Source organism: Pinus tabuliformis, chromosome 2_1 (genome assembly GCF_031772625.1).
Source record: "Pinus tabuliformis cultivar Carrire ecotype Pingquan chromosome 2_1, CPIR1, whole genome shotgun sequence".
In the NCBI taxonomy this organism is placed as follows: Eukaryota; Viridiplantae; Streptophyta; class Pinopsida; order Pinales; family Pinaceae; genus Pinus; species Pinus tabuliformis.
In genome coordinates, this window is record NC_142299.1 from 770,634,885 (window position 1) to 770,656,795 (window position 21,911).

The following is a 21,911-nucleotide window of genomic DNA, read 5'->3' on the forward strand; positions in this document are numbered from 1 at the left end:
TTCAGCCTCCTTGGACTTTACCTGTTTATTGATGGAAATATCTTGTAATGTATTTTTCTTCTTTCTATACCAGAGCTTCAGGAATTTCTTTTGCACATTAATATTAATACTACCAACAGATTCCATCCAAGGGTATCCAAAAGCAACATCTACATTAGCCATATCTGAAGCATAAAAATCAGAATGCAATACATACATGTCTATAGAAATATTTAAATCTTTATAAACTTGTACCTCCTCATTATTAACCTGTGTGTGCTCCATTTTCTTTGCTGGGACTTGTAATCTTTTAGCCAGATGAACATTAATAAAATTATACTTGCAGCTAGGATTAATAGACACAATGATCTTCTCCTTCTGAATACATCCATGAACCTATAATAAGGAGATATCATCAGAAAATAACCCTTTCTGTGTTTCATTCTCCTGTTTTGTAGCATAAGACCGTTTGTCGAAAAGGAATTTTTCAAATTCTTCATCGAGTAGGTTTAACAACTTCTTTCAATTAAGTGAGTCCCACCATGTGGTCACCTTATCTTTAAAATTAACCCATGTGAATTTTTTCCAAAGTGTCGACAATAATGACTTTTGTCTTTCCAGGAATTCCTCAATAGTAGGACCATCATCTTTTCCTGTAAAATATATCATTCTAGAACCCATAAAAATAGAGTAAGGGTTTTGAAGAAAATCACTTACTTTGGCTAAAATTTAAAATGTTGACAATTTGGTCAATATGACTCAGAATCCTTATTATAATCTATTTCGGGAAATGGAACAACCATTTTTATTTTTCTTGTGTGATAAAAATTTCGATACAGGCACTATGGAATTTCAGATTCGCGTTGTCAATGTCCCACCGTCACAAAAAGTTATACAAAGAATATTGAGTAAATAAGCGATATCTCCCTCATCTAGACTCTGATTCAGCCGATTCTTTTTTTCAAATTGGGTAATTTTTCAAGAGGATCTCAGATATACAATTATTTTCCCAGAATTCCACACAAAAATGAAAAAAATTACTAGAGAGCTTCCGTCCATGAATTGTCGTCAGAAACATTTCTGTAAAACAACTAATTTTAAATTAGCGATATCTCCCTCATCCAGACTCCATTTCAGCAGATTGTTTTTTTGAATTTGGGTAATTTTCCATAATAATCTAGATATACAATTTTTGTTTTGCAAATTTAGCACCAAAGGTTTCATATATGATCTGCAAACTCAGCACACAAAAACTTCCTACAAAACTAAAAAAAAAGAAATCCCTCTTCACCCAAGAAAGTGCTCTGATACCACTTGTAATAGATCTAACCTCCAAATATATGAAAATAGAAATATGCCCATAAATAACAAGAGACAAATATATAAAATTTAGATCTTTATTAATATCAAACCCTTGAGGTAGGGTAACACCATACAGTGACTCCTTAAGGAAGGAGAACACTCCACAAGCCATATGTTTACCAATACAATAATCTTTGACATCTCTCAATGGGGAGTCTCTAGCATTTATATAGGCTTCATACATATAATAGCATGGGTCATTACCATGGGTCTCTCAATACCATATATCTAATACAATGGGCTTATCACATTATTGCTAACTACTTGTGGTCCCTTACATGATGTGCGTTAACCATTTTATTTATTAACTATGGTCCATTACATTACTACATTATTCCCTTGGGTACCTCCCTCTGTACCCCATAATAACCCCCCTAGCTATACTATAGAGGTGGAGCAGACGATGTGATCGAAACTCATTTGCATGTGTGGGGATGTCGAGGGGCTCCTAGAGAGCCACTACTCGGCCATTCTCAGCGAATTCCTCGACCCTATGGAGCACCTTGTGTCATTTCCTTATTACAACTATAAGAAGCTCGACTAACTTGAGTTCGACATGATGATCGAAAACGAAGTCCTAGTGCTCGAGCACCTAGTGTTTGTTGGATAGAGTCCATTGCCTCTGTGATGTTCCATCCTGGCTACAACATAAACCTCATGATGATGGTTTGAGGGTTATTTCACCATTTTGACTCTTGTTTTTTGGAGTTTGGAAAGATAAATACGTTGAGCCTGAGCCTAATCAACTCAATGTATAAATGTAATTTATTAAGAATTTTAAGATTTAATATTTAGAAAATCCAAAGAAAAACAAATAATGGTGTTATATTTTTTTAGAACTATAAGTATTTACATTGAGCTTAGCTGACTCAATGGAGTGGTTTTTTTAGAATTAGCTACTCTAACAAATCATAGAGGTGTATCCAAGACAACAATTAAGCCAGAAAAAGAAAGAGGATGCAAATACACTCCTTGACGGATAATAAGGTTGAAGTGCAACAAATATTGATTTTGTGCAACAATGACACTGAAAATTAGGTGATGATGGAAAACTAATTCAATGTTTGTGTGACTGTGTTGAATAGACTCATCAGCATGGTGTATTAAGTGTCACATACATTTATTAGTAAGCAAGTCTAGGATGTTTTGTAGTGGTATTTGTAATGTATGCAATTGGTAACTCTAAAAGTTGGAGTCTGTAATGTAAGCTTCACGAGGCATGTGTACCCCTATTAAGTTTGTGCTAATCTCAAAAACACTTTGTATTTGTAGTGTTTATTTGTAACGATGTGAGAGAGTGAAGTGGACGGGGATTCCTATAGGCATGGTTTAGGGTGAGCCCCCAAAACCCCTGGCATGGTTGAGGGTGAGCAAGGAAAACCCTGGGCCTCGTTAAGTTGGGTTTGTGGTGAGCCTTGATGGCTGAATTGAGTGCCTTGGTGGAAGAGTTGAGCATTCATGGTTATGTTGAGCCTTCGTATTTGAATTTAGTGCCTTGGTGACAGATTTGACCCTTCATGGTTGCGTTGAGCCTTCATGGCTGAATTGAGTGCCTTGGTGGCAGAGCTGAGCCTTGCTGGTTGTGTTGAGCCTTGGTGGTTGAGTTGAGCTTTGTTGGTTGTGTTGAGCCTTGGTGGCTAAGAGCCCTCATTGGCATGGTTGAGAGTAATCAGATAAAACCCAAATCATGGTTATGGGTAACCTAGTAAACCCCATGATGATGACGATGGAGGGGGACTTACAGGTACAGGTACATGTATGCAATTATAATGGTTAACATAACCATGTATACGAAGGGCATCCTAGAAGACTAGGGGTTGGCACCCATGCATGATGGTGGATGGTTTCTCCTTTATATGGACGTCAACATATTCTTTTGTTATGTTTTACCACAACTAGACTTTGAAGGTTGAGATCGAGACAAGTATTCATTAAGGGGGTGATTTGGAAATTGTAATTTTTGTCTTAATTTTGATTCTTTCTATTTACAAGAGTCTATTCCTATTCCTTAGGTTTTTTATATCTAGATGTTTGTAGATTGGTGTGTGGTTGATATATTCTCTCAACCAAGTGATTCTGTATCCAAGACTAGTTTACCTATGTTGAGACAACACTAAATGTATCTATATGTAACATTATTTGATGTGAAATAATAATATAGATTGCACTTTCAAATTTTAAGTGTTTAATATTGTGTTTATAATATTGAGTTTAATATTAAGATTTTCTATATGATGTTAAAAACTTACTTATTTAATTAAATACTTAATTTATTCTTACTTTTATTAAAATATTAATATTAAAATCTAACACTAAAACTTAATATTAATATTATAATTATATATTAATTAATATTAATATAAATTCCTACCATATACTTAATAATTATTAATGTAGTTGATACATATCTATGTGTGAATATCAACCACATTTATTAATGTAGTTGTGTTAATAATGTTTAATTACAAAAATTTAAAGTACAAGTTACACTTTGTTTGACATGTAAACTAGAAAAAACTAAAATAAATTTTATATAAACTTTATAAATATTTTTATTTTATATTTATAAATCAATGTAATTATAATGATTTTTTTAAATATTTTTATTTATTTTAATATATATTTTAATTAATGTTAACTCGTACGATATACTATCTTATAAGAATGGTTTTACTTATAAAATTATTATTATTATATATAAGAGAGAAATAATCAATTTATTATAGAAGGTTCTCTCACATTTTCTTAAACCTTTTCCGGCCAGGTTGCCTATAGAGCCCCAGAAGAGCAAGGATTCACATGATAAAAGCATGTGAGTTATTTGAATCTATATCATAATGTTTTTCAGTTTATTTGGTTGGGATTAAATGTATGAATAATTTTAGTTTTCTTTTTATTAACAAGGAATTTTTGTTTTTTTAGTTTTTAGAAAGAGATGGTTTCTTTAATTGTATTGAAAGATGGTTTGTATGTTTTTAATACGTATTATTTTATATAGATATAATTATATTAAGTGGTAAAAAGTTTAATTTATTAAACTTTCAATCCATCAAAATATTTGAGTTAATTTTTTAATATAAAATTCAAAGAAAAATTTACACTTCAAAATATTTTTTTATACCCATAATTAATAGTTATGATACTTACATAAATTTGTCTCAATATATATGTATATAACCAAAGTTCTATGAGATGAAATACTTTTTCACTTGTATTATTTTAAGAGAGTTAGAAATGGAAAGTTCATTTTTTATTCACATTTGATTATTTGAAGATATAGGAAAGCTTTTCTCACTTTTTTTTGGACTACAAATAAAATGTTAAAAAAATGATTGATGTCATTTCTTCTTACAACCCTTTAAACCATATAGGTCTTAATTATGTTGGTGTAGACAACATGGCTAAAACTTATAGTTCCAATAATGTTTTACTAAATTTTGAACAAAATTGTAAAAAAAATACAAGGACCAAAATATGCAATAATTTATAATCCAAATATTAATTTTTTCTATTTATAAGCCAAATTAATTTCATATTAATAATTAAATAGAAAAGCATCTCCATTAATTAGTAAATAATTGAAATGTTTTTAGATATATATAAATTTTATATGAAATTATGCTATTAATATAGATATTGAAGTAATTTATTTATAGATGTCAATGAAATATTTTATTCTTATTAATATTTTATCAAATTACCACATGTAATTTTATGTTAAGCATGATAAATTACACATCTCCTTCATCCTAGGTTTTAACATTAAACATTGTAACTCAAATCTCTTGAGGTGCAAATTTCATTTAGAGAAAAAAATTTAAAAAAAAGTTTACACCTTAGAAGATTTTATGTGAACTTAATAGACCTATTGTGTAAATGGATTCAAGTATCTAAAAGTGCAATCCTATTTTACAATGCAAAAGTGAATAAATATTTGCACCTAGTCACTTGATAAATATGTACTTAAGATGGATCTACACTAAAGATTGATCAAAACTAATATATATATATATATATATATATATATATATATATATATTAAAATATTTTATTTAAATTTATACTAACATTTTACTTAATATTAAATATTAATTCTTTTAATAATATATTATGTGAATTCTATTTTATTTTTAATATTTCTTAAATGTTTCATACCAACATCATATTTTATATTTTGAACAAATTCCAAGTATCCTTATTAATAATTAATTGATTTTTTTTATAAACATTAAATTACTTCCTTTTCATATGTAATTGATTAAACAAGTTATATATCAGGTATCAAGTTAATCGAATATATTTAAGATTGGTATTAACTTAATCTGTTTATTTTGATTATATGTTTTATTTAGATTTTTACATTATTAAAACGAATATATATATATATATATATATATATATATATATAATAAAATAAAATAAAATAAATCTATATAAAGTTTCTTTGTTTCGCTACAAAGAGATTTTATTATAGATTCAAAATTGAGATGCATTTATATTTTTCCTTTACAATATTATATATTTTACATAAATTTTACATGTGCATATACATATCTGTGCATATGACCATGCCATTTTCCATTAATATATTGATAAAAATAAATTGTCAAAATTTTAAATGTAAGATGCAGTGAATGTATAAATATGTATAAAAATATATGAATAAGTTTTATATGTTTATTAATGAAATTTAATTGTAAAAATATATAATATTATGGTTATATAAAAGAAATTATGATTATTTTATTTTAATTTGTATAATAAAATGTATTTATTTTTTATAAGTATTATTTATGGTTTATATATCTTTTATATTTGTATATATAGGAATAACATTATTTCTAATTTTATTATAGTTTATATATATTTTATATTTGCATTTATAGAAATAACATTATTTTTAATTTTTTTTAAATTTTATTGGATGATGATGGTAATGATGATTAATATTCATGCTAATATGATTTATCTAATTTTGAGAAATTATGATAAAAAAATAGAGAGAGAAGCACTCTAATATCACTATAATTTTGTTAACTTAACAAATCAAGAGTGACAGTAGCGTGGTAAATGTTTTGGAAACAAAAATGAACGTATAAATATATAGAGTTATATAAATATCTCTATAACATTTTTCTTTGACATGTTTTATTATTTTTTATTATATATATATTATATATATATATATATATATATATATATATATATATATATATTTATTGGCATGTTTTTTAATTTTAATTTTTATTTTATATATATGGAAAAAGTGTTCATTGCAAGTATTAAGGATTTATATTGTTATTAACTAAATTTAGATATCATGATTACTAATGTGAATCATTATTATTATTATTATTATTATTTTAACTATAAGATATATGAATCATTTTAGAAAAAAAACATTTATAATTCAATTGATAAAAATAAAATTATAATATAACAAATTCAATTGACAACAATTTATTACCATTATTTCGTATTTATACTATCTTTTAAATTTTAAAATAAATTATATTTTATTATTCTTATTAGTCCATGACTCGAACCATTAATTTGCAATGCTATTAATTTAACTTTGACTTATACCAATGCTAATGTTAATTTTTTTCTTTTTAATTAAAAATAATAATTTGTAAACATTTATCTTAATCTCACCCCTAAACTCTAACAACTCTAATGAAGTTTATACATTATTATGATGTCTTGAGATTTGAAGCCAAATCTAAGGTGGTCAATGCGCTGACTAAAGGAAGCTATTACATGACTATTGTTGGTAACAGATATAAGTTTGAAGCTTTGAGTAACTTGTGTAGCGGATTTTACACGGTAAATATTTGTTACGAGGCTTTTTGTTATTGTCTGAAGTGTAGTTTTGGATAAGGGATTCATAAAACAATTCAAGGTTCTTCGTTTGCCATGAATTGGAGAAAGTATACTGAAAACAAAATGAGATTCCAAAGTCGTCGTTGTAAATTTCGCAACGTTCTTCATGAAATATGATGGATGAAAAAGGAAAATATTGAAATATTATATTCATGTAAATATTATATTCATGTTTCGTACATATATTTGTATATGCGGTGGACTGGATCTTGGAAGAAGATTGAGAAACTCCAAAGAATTACAAGATAGTTTTTACAGGATATAGTAACTCACATTTCAAGATAACCTTTAGGGTATTGAATATACATAGTTACAATCAAACTCTGGTTATTTCAATTTAAAATTGACGATGACTTTAGTTTAAATTGCACAATTTCACGTAAAATTATTGTGATTACAATTCAATTGCATGTAGTTTGAGGTTAACTTCTTGTAATTTAATGTTAAATATCATCGTTGGCTAAATTGTGCTAGTATAGACTAAATTATAAAACTTCAAGTTAAATGGTTGCAATTCGGTTTCAATGGAATAAATTTTAGGTTGAATTGTGGTAATGGCTTCATTTCGAGAATAAATTTTACATCTTGCAGAAGCCTAATATAAGCTTTCAAAATATTCACGATTTAGGTAGAATTGTATAGCTAAGGTTAAAGTATAGCTAGGGTTAAAGAGCATAAATCCTATATATTCTTGTTTATAGGCTTTCAAAATATTGATAATTTAGGTAGAATGGTATAGTTAGGGTTAAAGTATAGCCAGGGTTAAAGAGCATAAATCCTCTATGTTTTTGTTTATAGATATATAGGTTTTAACAGTAAATTGTTATATTAATCTTAAATCAAGGTATATTTTCAAAATATTGATAATTTAGGTCTAATTATATAGTTAGGGTTAAAGTGCATAAATTCCAGATATTTTTGTTTATGGATATATAGGTTTTATAGGTTAACTTTAAATCAAGGTTTTTTTGTGATTTATAATGGAAAAACAGACGACTTTTCCTAATACTACTTAGGTGTAAATTGTTATATGTTATTTTTAAATTAATGTTTTCGCTATGGTTGGATTTTATTTGTTTAAATATTTATCGATTGGTTTTTTCGTGGTTTATAATGGAAAAATAAACGACTTTTTCTAATACTACTTAAGAGTAAATTGTTATATATTATTTTTAAATTAATGTTTTCGTTGTGGTTGGATTTTATTTCTTTAAATATTTATCGATTTATATACTACCCACTATAACATCAAATACCGTATAACCACCTTTATAGTTGTATTGACATTTCTTCTATATCTTAGTGCATGCTCTACTTCGTCTGGTTGAACAAGTAATGTGTTGTGAAAAGCATAGAATGCGTTGTGAGAAACATAGAGAATGCCATAGGATAATTGTAACCTATGTTACATGAAATATTAAAGTTTTCGTTATGATTTTTTCGAAGAAGTTAGAGATATGGGTTTTATTGCTATTACTATTCCTTGCTTAATAAACATTCAAGTAATTGATTTGTAATTTGATTATTATTGGTTTATATTTGAATTAGGTAAAATTTAATTTTAAATTTTAGAAATAATTAATTTATTTTTTATTATAATTAAAAATAATAATTTGTAAACCCTTAATTAGATAAAAAAACATAATGTATAGTTTAGATTTATGTTAAAATATTTTTAATTTTGCATATAAATCAAGGATTTCTTAATATGTTTTTTATTTTTTATTTTCACTCATTAATAAATTAGTATTTTGATGGCTGTTTATATTTTTTCAATTATTTAATTTAATTTATATAAGTGAATATACTATTAATATCTATTTGTATTAAATGAGAATTGGTGTGTTTAGTTATTCCCTTCATGATTACATGACTTATTTATGTAGAGTTTATGTACAAAAATATCGTTGGGAAATGAATGAAAATTCTTATATTCTTACTGTTATCAATTTTGACCAAAAAAAAATTCATTATATATATATATATATAGAATGCACATCATCCAACAATACTTTTATCCAACAATACTTGTTACTTAATGTAATGCTTCACTCCAATGTCTTCCATGTATTGGCTTATTGTGTTTCCTCATACCAGCTCTATAATACTTATTGGAGCAACAACAAACAAATACAATGCACTAACCAAATATGTATAATTAATTTTTATTTTTATTATGACTAATATTTTATTTTATTTTGTGAATATTTTATTTTTTTAGAAATGGTCCATTTGACTCCAAATTGAGCACAAAAATAGTTACACATCTCTTTCATATTAGGTTATAGAATGCACTCCTAGATGCAATCAATTAATGAATCAAGTAGTGAAACTGACATTATTAATGTTTTTATAATGGTTTCAATTGAAACTAACCAAGAATGCATATTTTTTAGTATGCCATTTAGTGAATATCTTCTTTTTAATTTAAAAGGGACATATTTAAGCTCCATGTTGTATATGAAAGGAATTACATGTCTCCTTCATAATGGGTTGTAGAGTGTGGGTCCTAGCACAATAAAAAATGTCCATTTTATAAAATATTATTGCATAAAGTTAAACTTTCCCATTTAGTATAAAAAGATACAATAAAAAATAATTAAATAATAATAAAATATAATGTAGGATCATCCACCTGGGTAGCTCAAGTGGCGATGGTCGTGAAATGAAGTCTCATAGAACCAGAGATATTGGGTTCGAATCTTGTACTACCCTCCCCCATTGGGGGTGAATAATGGACATGTAAAATTGAAAATGAAAGAGTCCTACCAAACTTAACAAAAAAAATATAATATAGGATCAACTAAAAAATAGTAGAAAATAAAAAGTGATAATAAAAATAATATGTCCAATAAATTTAATTTCTTATACTACAATTTTGTTTTTATTAGTAAAATTATAAATAAATTTTCAAAACAAAAGCAAAAAATCCATATTTATAAATGATATTTTAAAACATATATATAAGAATTTCAAAATAATTAAAATATTAAACATATGCTAGAAAGATATCTATATAATTATATATAATGAAAATTTTAGGAAAATGAAAAAAAAAAACAAAAAATTATATCAAAAAGATGTTATATGTATAGAAATATAGATATAGATATAGATATAGATATAATTTAGAAGGTTACGTGTTAAATTTAGTTAAAAAAATATTTAATATATATTAATATAGATTTGATTAAATCATAGATTTAGCATGTTTTGAGAGGGATCAAAATCTATTTTAGAGTGCAAATTTTGAAAGAAAATTGCATCCCTATCATCTCTTCATAGATCCCAATGAATATATAGTGGTTTTATCTATATATATAATGTGTAAATTTTCATTGTTTAAATCGTATTTTTGAATTTTATATGGAGTGCATAGCTTAAACTTACACCTACAGAAAAGCTTTGTTGTATTTCAGGAAAAATTGACAGAAACTATATACTTAAAAGAAAAGGCCAAAATGTGAAATAGTGAGACACAATCAAACATTTTGACTATAAAAACTTATTTTTCGAATTACTCTATATAAAATATTTTATTTATTCATTTTCTAGTTGGTTTCACTCACCTTGGATTTGAACTTTGAATTTCATGATTCACACGCTACTTCATAACAAGTCAATCTCAGATTGAGTTTTCCTATTGGCTAAAATATTTTATTAATGACTGACATTGAAATTTTTTAAAATTGTGAATATTTTTAACTGTCACATATTAACTTTATATTAGAAATTGAATAACTTACACATCCCCCTATGATTGTTTCTCAAAAGTACTTGATATTTTATATATTATTTTTTAATTCTAAATTAGTTTTTTCTATGGCTATTGAATAATTTGTTATATACAACACTACATTTTTTTATTTTAACATTTCCTTTATATAAATAAATATATATGAAGTTGATATTGACATAAAACATAGATATTTAAATAATTTGTTTAAATCCTATGTTGAAATATATGAAATGTATAAGGTTTAAACATCGTACATGACCTCTTTTAATTCTAATTATTTTATCTATTTTAAAATTTTAAGATGAAAATATTTTATGTCACCTAGACATTGAAATATTGTGTACTTCTTTTAATTCTAATTATTTTGTCTATTTTTAAATTTAACATGAAATTATATTATGTCACCTAGACATTGAAATATTTTATTTATGATTGAGAGAGAGTAAATATTTTGACCAAATTGAGTTATAATATCAATAACACATCAAATGACAATAGTGATGTTGAGGTTATTGATGTTTTATAATAATTTTAATTAAATTAACTAAACATGCATATTGTTTTTTATTATAGTATATATTACATATTTTATTTTTATTTTTAGAAGAACACTGGTCAACTCCAAGTTGAGCGTGAACAAAAATGTGCATTTCCATTATATTGGGTGCCTCTATTCCCAATAACATAAAGAAATAAAATTAAAAAACTTTAGGCACAATAAAATTAAAAAATAAAAGTAAGAAAAATAATAAAACATGTCACTCCAATAATGCAATGAGCATATATATGTAGTTATAAGTTTCTCATAAAACTAAATATTTTTCGAGATACAAATTTTATATATAATATAAATAGTGTTATAATTCACCTTACCTTAAATCTATCAAGTGCTTAGAAGAATCAAAATCTCTTAAAGTGAAAATTTAAATATAATATAAATGGTGTTATAATTCACCTTACCCTAAATCTATCGAGTGCTTAGAGGGTTCAAAACATCTTAAGGTGGAACATTTCCTCCTGTTTTAAGTTGAAAGTTTGCATTTCAACTTAAGACATTTGATGCCACTAGAAGCTTGGTAGATCTAGAGGGAAGATAAACCTATGATGATATTACATTAAAATCAACGTAGACAAGATTTTCTGAGAGATTTAGTGAAAGATTAAATAATAATAATAATAAAAGAATATTGTCCAATAAATAAAAAAACAATAGTAAGGAATAAGAAGTAATAAAAATAGTATTACATAAAAAAATTATTAAATATTAGTACAACCACATTAAAAATAGTAATGTGGTTGATATAGCCCAAGGCTTTATAAATATAAGAAAAAAAACTATTGGATCAAAAAATCTATTGCAACAAGAATGCGTGACTTGATTAACCATGTATAAAAAGGTTATGGGTCAACTTTAACTTGATAGGAAAAATGAATTACACATTTGATTGTAAAATGGACCATTTTGCTAAATAATATTTCCTTATATATTAATTTCCCCATCTAATTAGACTATGAACATATTATAATTGGAATAATCTCAAATCCCTAGGAACTTGGTGTGGGGAGCCACATTGCAAGAATGTAATTTAATTTGAGAAAAAAAAAGAATTACACATCTTATCCTAAAATGAACCATTTTTCTAAATAAAATTTACTTATATATTGATTTCCACATTTAATTAGAATATTAACCGATGAGAATTGGAATAATCTCAAATACCTAGGAAATTGGTAGGTAAGGAGACACTTGGCACGAATCTAATTTTTTTAATTTATTAAGGTTCAATGCAATCTAAATTTTTTTGTAACACACTATAACCAATGATAAGCATTAATACTAAGCATATGCTTAGCATATTCCTTTGAAAATCAATTTAGGCCCTCAATTTAAAAAATAAAAAAAGTCAAGAAATCCTTATTCATGTTAAGTTAAAATAAGAAGCTTTAGACAAATATATTTTCACATAATATAATCATACTCAAAATTTAAAAATAATCATACCCAAAATTTAAAAATAATAATAATAATAATTACAAATAAAAGAATGTCAATTATAAAATCCACATTATCTTGTACAATAATTAGACATGCACTAAAAAAATTTAAAAAAATATTTACTCTTTCTTTAGAAATATATATCTATGAAATGTATATTCGAAATAAAACAAGGGGGTTGTTATGTAACAATTTCGTGCCCTACAAGAGAGTTTCTATATACAAGCCAAAATGTACAGACTTGATAAAAATTGATGTTCTATTAATTAAGTGGCTCTCCATGTACCTGGAGAGTGCCCAAGAATTTCACAATACATACACTATGTTAAATCTCGAGAACAACCTAGTACATATAGGGTGGTTTCAACCACTCCATAAATAGTAGGATCTGAGGTCTAAGATTAGAGTCTCAATCATATCATCATCTTAACAATAATTTAAGTTTATCTTTCTCCATTAATTCCAACACTTCTCCTTAATGGAGAAAGGATACCGAACAATAACATACGCTCGCTGGTCTAGTCTCAACTAGGCTTACAATTAAAAACATGAAAAAAACTTGGTAACAAATTTTTCATCTTATTCTTCTTGTTTGAGAGTCCATGCTTGTTCATCTGGAGTCAAGGCTTCATCTTCACCTTCCTAGCCACGAGGTAGTGATGTATCTTCACTTCATTTCTTCCCTAGATGGAAAGTTTTAATTCTTATTCTCGCCCTTCTCAAAATTATGACACGTTGGATAGGAGAATTTTCCCTCTCACTATTTCTGGTATCAACCATCTGAACGTCAGCTATGATGTCTTCATCATTCATTGATGTAACGTCTGTACACATAGAAATATTAATGAGATCATCACAATTTAAATTTAAATTTTCTCCAGATTTGTCTTCTTCTGCCATGTCTTTACAATCAGCTTCATATGGCTTGTCCAATTGATCTTCAATACTATGTTTCTCTCCACACCCTTCTTGAAGATCAACTCATGAATCTTGCACAATAGATTGTGCCTCTTGATCCTCGTGGTTATCAACAAAACCACATTTTTTTGGTATTTCTTCTGACTTGAACATACTACCCATGCTAATTCCAAATGCCAACATGAGAAAATTATCACCATCAGAATAAAAAATATCTGAAAATATAGACATTCTTTTAAAGTGCACCTTATCTCGCTTCAAGATTCTTTTCGACTCCACATGGTCCTCGAGCTCCAACAACCCCATTACCATGCAGACAGGAAACTTCTCCCTTTGGCAGCTCTTCAATTGTAGAACCTTGTAGAGTGTGGCTTCTGTGCCATGCAGGTCTTAGTGCCCTCGACTCTGGCAACGAGGAACAAAACGAACTCTCACAAGCTGGAAACGCTATCAATATCTAATCCTGATGTATGTAAATAACAATTTCTAATAACATATATTTCTGAAAATGGGTTCAAATCAGTAAGAGCTTTTGCATTTTCATTGTGGCATATAATAACTTAGACAAAAATTTACCCAATTGGTTTTTTTGGGATCTCCATAACTTGCAACTTAAGTTTCTCAAACAATTAAATTTTGAGGACAAATCTGCTACAAGAGAAAGATTGCCACATGGATGAGCAAGCTACCATTGAAAACATAAACCAATGTTCTATATTTTAGAAGGCATGACCAAATCTAAAGCATGTCCATAGAAGGAATCAAGAGAAACGAATAGACATTGCTCACTATTTCCCCACGCTTCCTCAACATGCGTTGATTTCGTCACGCTACGTGTCAAGCGAATTTCCTTTGCTAGCTCTCCTCACGTTGCCTTCTATGCAACCTCTCAAGTGGATCTCTGGTTGGTTCTCCTTTAGCTCCAGGTTTACAAACGTTCCAGATTTACAAGTGTTCGACACCTCCTACCTATACGATGACCTTGTTGGCCCAGACACAACACTTGATTCGTTGGCGCAAAGTGAGAAAAGTTATGATAATATCAATCAATAGAACTATCAATGACCCACCTAATGTCCACCGAGAGGCATCAAAATTTTACTATATAATGTGACAAAGAGAAAATTCAACCCTTATCGTTTAAATTCCACATAGTAGATGTTGAATTTTAGAAACAACCCATCGCTTTTTGCAGATTCAATGACATACATCACAATGGAAAAATATGCCTAGTGAGTTTCAGATCCTTTTCTGCTAAGTCTTTTACCTTTCAACAAGCTTGGGGATAGCTACTTATATTCACAAATTAAAATACCTCAATCCATTCCCATTTGATGAATGCTGCCATAGTTCTAATGTTGATCACAGAGGTAGATTGAGCTACTGAAAACAAAACAGAATAGGCTCTGCTCCTTCCACCCAAAGTTAGGTAAAAAATCCATAGAGCGACATCTTCTTCGGCAGTTCCGGCCTTCTGCATGGGATAATCCCACAGTGATCCATGCCAATCCCTCAGGGGTCAAATGGATTGCTTTCTCTGCCTCCTACACGTAGACTTCGGGAAGGTTTGCCGGCCTCAAACACACAGCCTCCTCCACACAGTTTTCACCACATCAGTCCTTCACAAATGTTCTTCCACAGCAGGTCTCCACAGGTGTTCCTTTGTGAAGATCTCAACACTTCTGTTGCGTCCTTCACATGACAATCTGCAGTGATACCAAGAGGCTCTCAGCCATTTTATCAAAGCATGCACGCTTTTCAAACAACACACGACCCTTTTTTTTAAGTTTCCACTGTCAGCGCAATTTACCACCGCGGACTCGCGAAGTTCGTCGCCCTTATATAGCACGGAGCCGCGACGTTCTACCCACACCCACGCTAAAATGCGAAAATATCACCTATGCAAGTTACACAATGGATCATCATGTTTATTCATTTAAAACATGCAACGATTTCGCCTCAATCGCTCCTTTTAAATCAGCGTACAGGATCGACAACTCTAATGCTCTGATACCATGATAAAAAATGATGTTATATTAATTAAGTGGGTCTCCAGGTGTGATACTTGGAGAGTGCCCAAGCACTTCATAATACACACACTATGTTAAATCAGGAGAACAACCTAATACGTATAGTGTTTCACACTAACAGGGTGGTTTCAACCACTCCCTAAATAGTAGGATCTGAGGTTTAATATTAAAGTCTCAATCTTATCATCATCTTAACAATAATATAAATTTATCTTTCTCCATTAATTCCAACATAGACCAGGTGATACTGTTGCTAATGGAATAGGATTTGAGTAATCGAGTAAATTGTTAGTTGATGCTCCTATGGTTGGTGTGAACCCCAAGCCGACGTGTTATCATTTCGCCTCTGAATATCCAGTTTTGGTCCTATTTAATTCTAGTTTTGTTCTTGCATTGTTGTTTCACTTCCCCTTCCATTTTAATAATGTTCTAAAGCTTCAATATAAATATCACCTGCTCTAGCTATTTGATCCATTCTCGTGTCCCCAATTCGGAAGGATCGGTCTTTAGATAGCATATTCTTTTGCTTACCCACCGCTTTAACTTCCAATAACTATTTGATTTATCGAAGGGTGTAGATTGCAATCTGGGTACTAAAGACGACCCTAGGTTTTTCTAGCTATCTAAGACCCTATCTCGTACAGAAAGTAAAGAATATGTCAAGTTGTTCTGGGAGAAGGATGTTTTTTCCCGGAAGTATGAGGACCTGAGGACTTACGACCCTTCTTTTTCCATCACCAGATTCCTCTAAAGAATGATATAAATCCATTCACCTAGAATTAGGTGCCGCTAAATCCTATGTTGTGTCCTCTTTTATAGAACGGCATAAAAAAGCTCCGCGATGCCAAGAGAATTATCCGTTATATACGTGGTTTGGGTTACCAAATTGGTACAATAGTAACTTTCCCAGGAAAACTTGTCATTAGGTTATTTATTAAGGTAACCAATGTAACTACCTTTAAATGAGCAATTAACAAAACCAACCAAGTTCATAGAAAATAGGCTTTATATAAACAAATCATTGGCCTTAGATGAAAAGTTGACCATTGTTAGTTCGCAAGCAGCCATTGTTAGTTGACTTTTTTATTCTACTCAATAAAGTTATACACAAAACAAATAAGAATTTCCAACAAAATTCCAACTTACATGAATGCAACCTAAAGCTAAAGGTGCTCGAAAGTATTAAAAACCGTAGTTCAGTTATTTAAGAAATTCCATTCTAAAATTAGTATCATGAAAGTTCCCAATCCCTTTTTTTAACATTATCCCACGTTTAGAAACTGGGAGAGGTATAGACTTTTAATAAGTATAAGCTTTTCCCATGTTAAAATAATATTCTCTTAAAAAACATGGAACAATATCTTTTAGTAGGAAATCGTGGTACATAGGAAAACAAAAAACCCATCTGCAATGGAAAGGAAGATATAATGACACCCTGAATTATGTATACCTCACTGTTAGGGAATACAACGATTTCTTTTATGACATAGTTTCTAGTTTTTTATTTTCGGTGAATAAAAGTAAATAAATAAATAAATGAAATAATCATTGTCTATATTGTATATTAATGTGAGCGTTATACATGGATTGGCATATATGAAACACATCTATAACCAAATTCAGTTATGTAGTTGATATACACTGATAAATATATATTCACCACTGGCCACATTATTTATTGTTAAATATATTTTGTTAAAAAATAACTATTTCTCATTATTAATAACTATATAAATAATAATAACCATATTATTTTTTATTTATATAATTATATTTATTATATTAACATTATTTTGTATATTAATATAATATTAGTTATTACATAAATTTTGCTAATATATTAATAGCTATATTTAAAACTATAATATAACTCAGGTATTTGCTTGGGCTTGAAGGACGCGGAGCGGGAAAAACTTCTGCACAGAGGATTCATGGCCATGGTAACGGGTTCTGATTGTTCAAGGCCTGATGGGCCTTTCCCCCTCCAACTGAGATCTCCAGCGTGTTCTTACGGCCTTTTGCGCAGTGCCCATGGAATCGATGGGTGGTTTCATGACAGATCTTCTGTGCATGACGGTGTTCATGTTCCGAAGGCACTATCGGGCAACATTGAGAGCCCGGTGAAAGCCACTCTTGAGAATAGCTGGAAGCCAGAGACGGGTCCTTTTGGGCGAGGAACGGCGGTCGGAGGATCAGGTAGGTCCAAGAGAAAGGCCGAATCGCGTAGGAGGGTTTGGCTGGGAAGGAGTAACGTGACAGAGCCGGCTGTTCGTGCCCCTGCTGTAGCGGCTAAAAGAGTTCAGAAGGAGATTAAATGGACAATGTTGGAAAACAGAAGCGGGGATACACAGAACCAACACCGAAAGCTATCCTATTTCAGATCCAAGAAGACTGCGGGACAAGTGTTTGTCAAAAAACCTCACCAATATTTGGTTCCAGATCCGACTCCCCGGATGGGAAATAGCCAAGGCAGAACTGATCTAGGAAGCACACGAAGCCCTGGCATGGGGTCAAGGCTCATCTCTGATCCCTTTCAGATCCAAATTTCTCAGCCCACAGGCAAAACCATCATGCAATGGGTCAATCCTTCAGATCTGGTGCAAGAACTCAAACTGAATCTAGAACGCCGGACGGGGATCCCATCAAGCTTTCAGCGGCTTCTCTTTCAAGGTAAACAACTTGAAGACCTTCTTCCCCTCTCCTTTTACAGCATTTCCAGGAACAACTCTGTGGTGGTAACCCTTCGTCTGAGAGGAGGTGCAGCGGGACAGTCATCATCTGCTCGGCCCTTCTCATACAAAGATGCAGTACACTCTGAGAACCCCAAACCCCCGGAAGCCCTCAAATCTAAGGCCTTCTTGGTTGACAAGATTGAAGAAGTTCCTTGTGCTGAAATCACCCATGAAGATCTGGCAACCCAGCTTCAAGAATTCGCAGAAAGAGCCATCATTTGCAGATTTAATGGACTGTGGCCGCGATCTCAGGATCTCTATGCATGGATCCATGCAAACTGGACACATCATTGTAAGATCTTTTTTTGTTCAAAAGGGTACTTCATTGTTCTATTTGATAACAGTAAGCATTATGAAAAGGCCTTAGAAGAGGGCCCTTGGTTCATGGGAACTGCAGGGCTCTTCATGACTCCTTGGTTCCCTGATTTTGATCCAGCTTCTGCAATCATTACCAAGACCCCTGTATGGATCAGGCTTCCAAACTTACCGGCCCACCTATGGAATACTTGTGTCTTTAGAGCTATAGGCAATACCCTGGGCACCTTCATTAGCGGAGATTTATGGCGGGAATCCAAAGGTCTCTACTCATATGCAAGAGTATGTGTGGAGTTAGACTTAAGCAAAGGACTTCCAGAATAGATCAATCTCAAGATAAATGACTTTGTCTGGACCCAGACACTGGATTACGAGAATACCGCTTTTCGTTGCCGCCATTGCCACCAACCTGGGCATTTGCAGAACACCTGCCCATCTCGTCCGGCAAAAAAGAATAAGGCCAACGTCTCCAAGCCCAAATCCAAACGATGGGCGCCTTTCTCTCCACCTCCAGTTGTGGATTCGGATTCCTCCAGCTCTGAAGATGAAGATAGCGATGAAGAACAGGATCAGGCCCCTAACTTCGTGGTCCCTTCCACCGATGGTCTGGCGCCTTCCTCCGATACAGCCCCTGCTCAGAAGCGTGCCCATTTGTCCTCGTCCTGTGATTCAGAAAAGGAGGGCTCCCCTGTGGAGAGCCCCAATCTTCAAGTTGTTATTGCTCATCCACCCCAAAATGGTTGGGTCGAAGTCAAAAAAAGGAAAGGGAAAAAGATTCGTGTTGAGGCCTCTACCCTTTCAGGGTAGAAGACATTGTTTCTTTTGGCTCCCAGCCTCTTGATGTAGTTCCTTGTTTGTTTTACTCCTTCTCCGGAACCGAGGTTGATAGTCCTATCATTTCCGATTGCCGGCTCTCTGTCTCTCTTGAATGTATCCTCTTGTACCATATTTTTGCTTAATAGAATTAGTCCAATTGAGAAAAAAAACTATAATATAACTCACAAATAATATAATAATAAAATTTAATTATTATTAATAATATGTATTTATTTGCTCTATTATGTTATTGTTAATAATTATTATATATTTATTAAAATAATTGTCAAAATATTTTATATATTTAATTGGAGTATATTAATCATTAGTATAAATTATATATTAAACTAAAATATATTATACTATTACGTGGAAACGGAATATAATAATTTAATATGGTACAAGGAGATTTTTTACAATAACATATAATATTTAATACTATAATATGTAAAATAAAATATTATAAAATTTAAACTTTGGAGTTTAAACCTTCATATATTAAACCCTAGGGTTTATGGATTCCTTGTGTTTATTAATCACTCGTGTTTTAAATATTCATCTAAAAATATTATTAACTCCTAGAAATTAATATTTTAAAGCCAATAGATTAATAAACTGAAGAGATTAATCATATGTCCAAGGAGTTATTAATATTATAAACTAAAGTGACTAATAAACCCAAGGGTTTAATATTATAAACCCAATGAATTAGTAAATCCAAGGGATAAACATTATAAACCTAAAGGATCACTAAACCCAGGGAATCAATATTAAAAACACATGCGATTAATAGACCCTAACAATTAACATTTTAAACTCAAGGGATTAATAAACCCTAGGAATTAATATTTTAAACTCAAAGGATTAATAAAACCAAGGGATTTAATTAAAAAACCTAAGAGATTAATAAACCCTAGGAATTGTTAATATTATAAACCCAACCACAATAGTAAATGTGGTTGAAAAATACCGATAAGCATTAATGGTATAAATCTAATATTCATCATAAAATTGATATTCATATTGATAAATATATAATATTAAAATAATAATAATATTAAAAAATAACTATTATGATAAAAATATTATTATTATTATTAACAATAATTATTAATTAATGTTAGTATTATTAGTTAATATTATTATTTTTATTCTTAATTAAATTTTATATCATTATTGTCCATGATGATCAGGTAATTTAATTCCTTGCTTGGACATGATGATGTAGTCCCATCAAACTTACCAAAAAACAATATGATTATTAATTAATTAATATTAATAATAATTAAATAATTAACCATAATTTCATAATTATTATTATTATTATTATTATTATTATTATTTATTAAACAATATAATTTTTTTATTAATAAGGATAATTATTTAATTCATTAACAATAATTAATTAATTTATATATATATATATATATATATATATATATAATCCTTAGTGATTTATCTATAAACTAAGGATTAATATTATAAACCTTAGGAATAATATTACACTCTAGGAATATGAACCGTTAGATTAATAAATTCAATGGATTGATATTATAAACAAAAGGGATCAATACTAAAAACCCAAGGGATTAATATTATAAACCCAAGACATATAAAACATAAGATAATTATTGTAAACCCTAGAATTACCATAGTTGACCATGGTTGATTTTCATATTGAGAAAATCACTGTGGTACTATGACAGTGTGCCATGGTTTCCCTTGATTGATTTTCATATGTAGAAAATCTTTGTCACAATGCAACGTTGGACCACGGTTGATTTTCACATTGAGAAAATCTGTCACAATTTGATGTTAGACCATGGATTTCCATGATTATAAACCAAGGGGGTTTATATTGAACGTAAAGACTAGTATTGTGAACCCTATGAATAATATTAAACCCTAGCAATAAGAACCCTTAGATTAATAAATCCAAGGGATTGATATTGTAAATCCAAGAGAGTAATAAACCAATGGGATTAGTAATAAAAAAAACTAAGGCATTATAAACTCAAAGGGACTAATAAACCAAAAGGATTAATACTAAAAACCGAAGGGAATAATAAAAAACCAAGGGATAAATATTATAATTCCAAGGCATATAAACTCCAAGATAAATATTATAAACCCTAAAATAA